General features: G+C 38.4%; 1 long non-coding RNA gene across 1 annotated transcript; it reads left to right on the forward strand.

The window, feature by feature from the left end:
- Positions 1-3,326: 3,326 nt before the first annotated feature.
- Positions 3,327-4,611, forward strand: LOC104947627 (uncharacterized). The gene is made up of 2 exons (XR_798585.1): positions 3,327-3,449; positions 3,691-4,611. It is a non-coding gene; the product is annotated as an uncharacterized lncRNA (long non-coding RNA).
- Positions 4,612-8,409: the final 3,798 nt, after the last annotated feature.

Consider the following 8,409-nt stretch of genomic DNA (forward strand, 5'->3'; position numbering starts at 1 on the left):
AATAATATAAATTATATAATAATTTGCCATCAGATATGCATGAATCACATAGGTCACATAATGTAGATTCAAAATGGTGAATGTTTCTGAAAGGTGACAAGTCTGCATCCAACATTCAGATGAACTTACAGCTACAGAGCTAACAATATGATATGCCCAAAATTAATAAATGAAGCACAGGCTAAGTGTTCTAGCATTACTTACCATGATGCCTCCTTTTTAGCATAAGGCCGTTTCAACTTCATGACATGAGCACAAGAGGGGCATTTCATTGATTTTCGAAGAAGGGCTCTGACTAAAATGTATTCACCTCAAAAACGTGTAATGTTACACCCTACTTGTAAAATTATCTGAAATAATATTACATTCTCAGCTATTAATATTGCCCCATACCTCCACACTCCACAGTGAGGGAGAAGAAATGAAATAGGCGGGACTTACCCTTTGGGAGAATAATGATTGACAAAGCGATCCACCAATCCATGTTCTCATCTGTCTATCCGCCGGTTACTTCCGCTAACAGCGAAGCTCCGGAGGCGAAGTCCCGCCCATCTACTTCCGACTTATGGGACCTTATTATTAACAGTTCACGAGCATGTCCCCCGCCTCCCCCACCCGTTGACAGTGCATGTGCATGCTCTCTGTCCCCTCCCCCCACGCCTAGTTTTTCAACTACATTCATTCGTTTGGCCAAGACGTTTAAATGTATGGATTTTGCTGCAGCGGTTTGACTCTGATATTGTGTAAACATGTGTTTTAGGATAAGTTTTGGCGTAGTTTAAGTTTGACAGTGCAGTAACGTAGAGGGGAACGGGAGTCACCTGACAGGTTGCAAACGGCAAATTCATCCAATCATTCACTATCATATTAAATCCCCGTCCAATCAGCAAAAAGAAACTGCCTGCTAGCTTTTGGCCTTTTCCACTTGCCTTGGAGTTTGAAGAGGGACATTGGAAATTGTGTGCATCGAAAATGGTAAGTTACGTGCTTTGCTTTCTTATTTTTGTATTCATTGTGTTGTCTTTGTTGAAAATGCTCTCTTTCATGTGCACTCTGGACCTCTTTGAATTGTGTGCTTAATAAAGTCATTATTACCAACTCACGTTGTTGGCTGCGTTAGCTCAATATCGTCATGTAACCTACCCACTACTTGGCTGTATAATTCGTATAATGTTCATTATTGTTAGTCCATAAGTTAATAGGGACCCATTGCTTTTCAAAAGTAAATTATAGCTATCTTGCAAGCCGATTAAACATTGTAGTTAATCACCACAGCGAACATTAGCCCCGCTTCAGAACGGAGAACTTGCTAGCTAGCTAACAACTGGCGCGAAGGCACGGGGTTATCTTTTACTTGGTTTAATCCCCGGTTCAGTCGCTTTCATTTGGCCAGCTCGCTGCCTTTTAGACTCATGTTTGTGCACTCTAACTGTTATCCAATGTACATATTCAGCCTTTTACACAATATTTAATAGCTTTATTCTTATTTTTTTTTACAGCCTAAGGCAAAGAAGAAGAATCAGGTCCCAAAAGAGGAGTCGAGGATGGAGTTGATCAAAGAGGATCTAGATGGTAAATTGTATATCCCACAACTAAGAAGTACAACTTAAATGATTTCCTTGATTTTAACATTCATGTCCTCTATTCATTTTGTGAGTTTATTGTTCTTATACCATAGGTCCTGAAGATACAGAAAGCTTGGCCCCAAGTTGCAGTACCATTCTTGGATCAGGTGATTTCTTTTTTTTTCTTGCATTGATTCTTTGTGTTGGTAGTTTATAAACATTAAACTATATGGTGTTATTTCTCGTTCATCCTGAGATGGAAATTGTTGCCAGATGTAGCACCTCCTTAAGTTATGGTAAAAAATAAACAGCTCGTCAAAATTCTGAGACTGTATAGGTTAGAGACAATTCACTTCAGTAGCCTTCCAAGGATAAATGTAAGCTTAAAAGGGAACCCAACATGTAAATAAATGTTTCTGTTATATTGTGCTTTATAGAATAAAAGCACACATCGCCTCCAGGTTCATGTTTGGCCACTCAATGATACATTTACATATTCACAACATAGTGATCACTAATATATCAAAAGTGTAGTTTTTCCTTACCACTGTGCATGCTCATGTGGGTCAAAGTTGGGTCTCTATAAAATGTAAGAGTACACAGGGTTCCCGCGGGGTCTTAAAAAGTCTTAAATTTGATAGTCTGTGATCGGATTTGAAAGGTACTTCTGTGTTTTGGGGGAAATGTCCGGGCTGCAAAGTAACCAGTACGGTAAGAGCCTTTCAGTTCCCCCCAACAATTTGTATTGAATTAAATCAACATGGAGCCAGTAATCACTAACTTTGTTTCCCCCGGCCCCTTATTGGAGAAGACCCAGCTAGTAACCTAGCAACCAAACTTCAGCTAGCGGCAGTCAGAAACTCATGTATCTTCGAATCTACTTACAAATAAATATGGGGAAGTGTAAGTTCAACCGTATTTGGTTGGAAAACATCAAATTTAGTGCTTGGTTGAAACCAGTGGAGGGGAACGTGTTTGAAGCCCGCCGCACCTTTTGCAAAATAAATTAGCGTTTGTTTTGCTAATGTAGCGTTAGCTAGAGCAGCATTAGCTAGTGTAGCAGCTCCCGCAACAACACCGGGGGACCTCCGGGCGACGTTTGGGTCTACGTCAACCCTAAAAGCGGAGGTGCTGTAGACGCTAAACACCAATCATACAACAGCAACGATGAAAGATTGTAGCCAAGGCAGCAGAGCTCTTTGAAAACATCAATTTATTGAACTTTAAAACAAATAATAATTTCAACTGTATCTTTTTAACATTTGATTACCCTGAACGTATAATTCAACTGAAAAACCAATACAAAAATAAATTAAAAATAAATGATGCATTTAAATAAGTCATATCAAAATAATAAATAACAATAAACAAGATCAACAAATATTTTGGAGTGCTACTAAACATATAAATATGATAAATAAAAACAAATTAGACTAAAATGAATTAGATCAAATATGTTCTAGTGCACTGTCGCAACCTAGCAAAGCAAAAATAATCGTTTTTTTCGATTATGTTTTCATAATTGTGGCAGGCCAAAATCGTAATTGCGATTTTAAAATAGGTCTTTAAAATTCTATTCAAAGTGGTCTTTAAAAAGTCTTAAATTTGAGTTGGCGAAACCGGCAGGAACCCTGAGTGATGCATTCTGGTAGATAGTTTTTAAGAAAAAGTGCTAGAAGAGAGCAAGTAAAACAAAACAAGTAATTATTGCAATTTTACAGTAGAGACTACACAAAGGCAAGTGTGTTGGGTTCTGAGTATGGGCCATTTGATGCTAATGATGGTGTGTTTGATCCACAGGAAGAGGAAGGTCAGGCTGGAGATCAGGATCAGGAGGAGAAGAGGTGGAACAAGCGAACCCAGCAAATGCTGCACGGACTCCAGGTACAGAAACAGTTATTTACGACATTTATCTGCATTTTTATAAAGTAGACTGAAACTGTTGTCCTAGGCTTTCTTTGTAAAACCCTGTGATTGCATTTTGGTTTCAGAGATTTAACCAGGATTTAAGTTTTTATCTGCCATGTGCAAAAGAGTTTCTCTTTATATATTTGAATAAAATAACACAATTTGGAAAGCTTTATTCCTGGTTTTATGGAAACATTTTGTGCTTTTTACCCCATAGCGCGTCATGGCTAAGACTGGTGCAGACTCAGTCAGCCTGATCGAGTTGTGCCGGAACAACAACAAGAAGCAGGCTGCTGCTAAGTTTTACAGTTTCCTCGTTCTCAAGAAGCAGCAAGCCATCGAGATCACCCAGACTGAGCCCTACAGCGACATCGTCGCCGCCGCTGGACCAAGATTCAACCTTATTTAGACATTGGAAGAACAGACGCACTCTGCTTGCAACAGACATACTTTTTGAATTACTCAACTATTTGCCTGTCAGCCCATTTTTTCTGGGGGAGGGTGTAGTGGGAAACGACTTTGAAGCTTTTAAAATAAAGGATTTTACTGTACTACAGGTGGAATCATGCAGTATTCATTTGGTTCAAACAAAGTGAGAAGAATGTTTAACAAGTATATTTATAAAGCATCTTTTTTCAGTCACCAATTTGTAAGCTTCTGTTTTGTTTTTTAAGTAAAACTTCCATTGTCTTCTTATTTCACAAGTTTCATACCATTGCCCCTCGCACCTGAATCATTGCAGATTTGAGATAAAGAGCCCTGTATTTTCACATGAAATCCTGTATTGACTCTGTGCGGAAAGGTACTGTTTTGTTGCTGAGAGGTGTAACCTGTCCCATCTTCTGCTTGTTGCACTTCTTTCATGATAAACAAAACCATTTATCTGTCAAAAATAATGGTGAATCTTAGCTGGCATTAAATATCATGTTTCAGATGTTGATAATTCAGGCAGTTTATCACTTAAGTTTTATGTAATATTTGTTTTGTACCTTTTTACGTTTATGCTTATTCACCTTTTTTGCATTATGTAACTAGGTAATGTTCTTGTTACAGTTGAGTTCAGTATCCCACCTTTTTAGTCTTCTGGTAACCTAGTTGTGATACATCTGTAAAGATTTGAAATAAAGTGTTTTAAGTACTTGGTTAATGGTCATTATTCACTTTTAGGGTCATTTTCCAATAATGGGCTTCATAAAGCTAAACATGAAGAAAGAATCAACACATATCAATATAGAAACCATCTTTATTTGTAAGTGTATATATATGTGTGGTCTGATTGCACACAGTAGAAAAGACAATGGCATCTAATTTCCCATTCTATAGTCGTACACCAAATTGCAGTGGTACTAAACCTACCGGAAAAAGGATGGATAAACAATTCATTTATCCCAAGTTGTGATATTGTTTTGTCACAGTAGCATTTTTGACAGTTGTACAAGAACGAACATTTTCTTAAAAATAAAATACAGCAATTAATAAAATACAATATATACATATTGACAGTAGAAAATACATATATTCAGTAGAGTATCTAAGAATACACACTAACATATACAGAATATAATACTCTCCAAAAGACCAAGCTACTAAAGGGACAGACGCATATAAACATGTGTCCCATATATATTTAAAAGTGTGCACAGAGTAGCTATTAATTAAAATGTATCCTGTTACAACACGAGCCCGTCTGACTTCCAGTCGAATAGATCAGATCGACCGTTGATTCAGCAGAATCCAAGTCAGGGAAGAATTAATGTTATTAATGTTTTGATGAAGTTTCCATTTGTATGATTAAAAAACGGTCTTAATTCGCTGCTACATCAGAGATAATTGATTTATCCCCCAGGGTAAAGTAGATATGGTGTTATTGCATTGTTCGAGATGTATCATATCTCTCATCTATTGGCCAATTAATATACTAAAATACATAATTTCCCTATCCACATACAAGCTATCTACTTCTTGCGCGCTACTATTTTCAACCAAAGGGGAATCTGCAGAGCCCCTTTGTTTCTATACGGACAGGAACACAAGCGCATCTTTACCGGAAACTTCCGTCCCCGAACACTTTCCTCCCTTTTTCCGCGTGTTGCTGCTTCAATATGGCTTCACGTAAAGAATCTGCTACAGCTTCTACCGCCGTTATGGCTATTCCAGCCGGCACGTTGGACTCTCCTGTCAACCAGATCCAGATTGAGGGACTGGTAAGTGTTAACTATGGTGCTGTGTAACTGCGTGTTGAGTTGTGGTTAAGGACGGCAGAGCAGCCGCTTCCCAAGTGTTGCCAGTGATGGCCGGATGCTAGCTAAAGTGTGAGCATCGTCATGGCGGACAGATAACGTTAATGTAGAGTGCTCTCTTGAGCTGTTTCATACTTAATGCGTACTGCGTTATTCAAACCATTACATTACTGACTTACATAAATAATAATTCCTCTTACAGCCTCCCAACCGGCTAAAAGGTAATAATAAGCTAACTGTATTGTATGTGAACGTTAGCTTTCGGGGAGCTAAGGAGGCGTTTGATTTTCAAACCAGGACCTCCCTGAATGTGTTCCCTCCCTCAAACGTGTTGTTTAGATTAAGAAACATTCATTTTCAAGACATAATTATACACAAACAGTGACTTAATTGTTGTAAACATACTTAATAATTATTTTAGTATACCTATGCCATAGGGTTTTTCTACCTTATTTGATGCACGAGTTTGATTTACCATGGCCTTTTAAATCGTTCTTGATTTGTAAAAACATGTACGGTTCCTTTATTGGTCCCACGTATGAAACAACCCCTCTATTAGCACCTACAACATATGAATAAAACAACTGTGTACATTGATTTAAACAAATCTCCCCACAATAAAAAGCTGATATGTCTGTGCCCCCTCTGATCTGTCCCTACTCCCTACAGCACAAAGAAACTCATCCATGTTTGTTCATGGTCTCTGGTATGTGGTGCTTTCAGCAGAAAGGTTATTGAATACTTTGTTTCTACTTCTGTCTGATGTTCCCCATCTTCCAGTTGTTGGTCAGCTGTTTGATAATTGAATACGATATGGAAACATATTTGGACAAAATGATATATCACGATACACAATTACATAGTCTAAATTGACCTCAACAAGCACAATCTGATCAAACTATTGTCTTGATAACTCTGTAAACATAGTAAATTCATATCTGAATAATGTATTTATTCTTCATAATTTCACTTGGAACTATTATGTTCAATTTACACAGGATTATACAATAATACATTTGGTATTTTTAGATATATTGTAATTCAAAGTTTATTGACTATCAGGATAGAAGATTGTGGCCTTATTACGCACATTGTGATTTGATGGTAATTTTCTGCATCTATTTCCTTGTTTTTTTTTAGCTGACATGTTTTACTTTCAAATTATTTATTGCTTCTTTGCTTTATTAATCTCTAATAAGTGATGTTTAACAATTTTGTGACTCATTTTAAAATGTAACTTCCCACAAACTATACATTGCAGTATTTGTATTCTGTAGTACCTCTGTGTAAACAGTAGAGGACAAACTTGCTTCACAGCCTTGCACTGATGTTCTCCCTCTTCCTGGCGTACACCGTACTGGACACAAAGCAGCTCATTTACAGTGTGTTCCCTGAGCAGAGTATCGGGGCCTAAAGTTACCAGCTGCTGCTTCCTTCCTTTTAGCTTGCTCATTAAAGCTGCCTTAGAGTCGAAGGCCCTAATTTCAAATCTAAACATTCACCTCAATGTGTATTATTTAGACCACTAATGAGATTTTTCTAATTTATTTCCCCAGACTTATCAACCATTTTTAATCGCGACAGTTGAACTAACCACAGTGGCCATCCGTTTTCATTTGTGGCCTCATTTGGATTCAGACGGTTGAAGAAAAGGTGTCTATTTCAGGCAGAGTTATGAAACGCTGTTCACCTAAATGCATTGATATGCAGGCAGTTGCCGCTGTGTTGCGTCATGACCAGTCTGTCAGAAGTTTAGTTGGAGGGTTGCCCACAGACAGCATCACTGCGAGTTAGAATTTGATTGTTTCCTTGCTTTGAAGAGGATTCAGTGGTTGCTTTTGCCACAGGAGTAGAGTTCTGCATGGTAGAGGGTTCCAATTAAACACCTAGTGAGATCACACAAGTGCTGTATGTTTAAAAAAGTCTTTAATCATTTATTCTGACGTATGATGGACGTCAGAATAATTTTTTTTTTTCATCACTCCCAGAACAGTCCCTTTTCCCCGTTGAGGCCTTACTATTACTCTGGCCCTGGTCATCAGGGAGGTGTTCACATACTACATAATATTAGGGATGCACCGAATATTCGGCCGCCGAAAATTATCGGCCGAAAATGGTTAAAAAGGCCCTTTCGGCCGAAAAAATATCACCGAATGTCAGGGAACAGGGTTACGTTGGTAAGCTAACGTGTTGTTGTGATGACGTAATTAAAACGCGGCGACAAGCACGGCGCGCCACCATGCTCGCGGCTGTCTCACAGCCAACATGTGGAGATATTTAAAAATATCAAAGAAAGAGGCGCGGATTGCGATTTGTAAAACGTGTTCAGCTGACATTTCTCGAGGGGGTGTAACTGCAAAGACTTTCACCACTTCGGGATTACTCCACCACTTGAAATCAAAACACCCGGACAAATATGCGGAGTAAGATCAAATCACAAGCACTGACAGCGAGAGACTGTTCAGCGCTGCCTCTCATGTGCTTGATGAGAAGAGGAGCAGACTTATGGCTGATAAAGCAGAGAAGCTACTGTTCATTAAAAATAACCTCCCACTTTTCCTTAATAAGTAGACAAGGCTGGCTTATCATAAGCTTATCTAGTTCTACATGTCTACTCTATACCCACTTTCCTGAACAATTTTCATTGTGAGTTATAATTCACCATCTCAGGTTATCATTAGGGGGAAATGACAGCA

Source organism: Notothenia coriiceps, unplaced genomic scaffold (genome assembly GCF_000735185.1).
Source record: "Notothenia coriiceps isolate Sejong01 unplaced genomic scaffold, NC01 NC01_scaffold00012876, whole genome shotgun sequence".
Classification (NCBI taxonomy): Eukaryota; Metazoa; Chordata; class Actinopteri; order Perciformes; family Nototheniidae; genus Notothenia; species Notothenia coriiceps.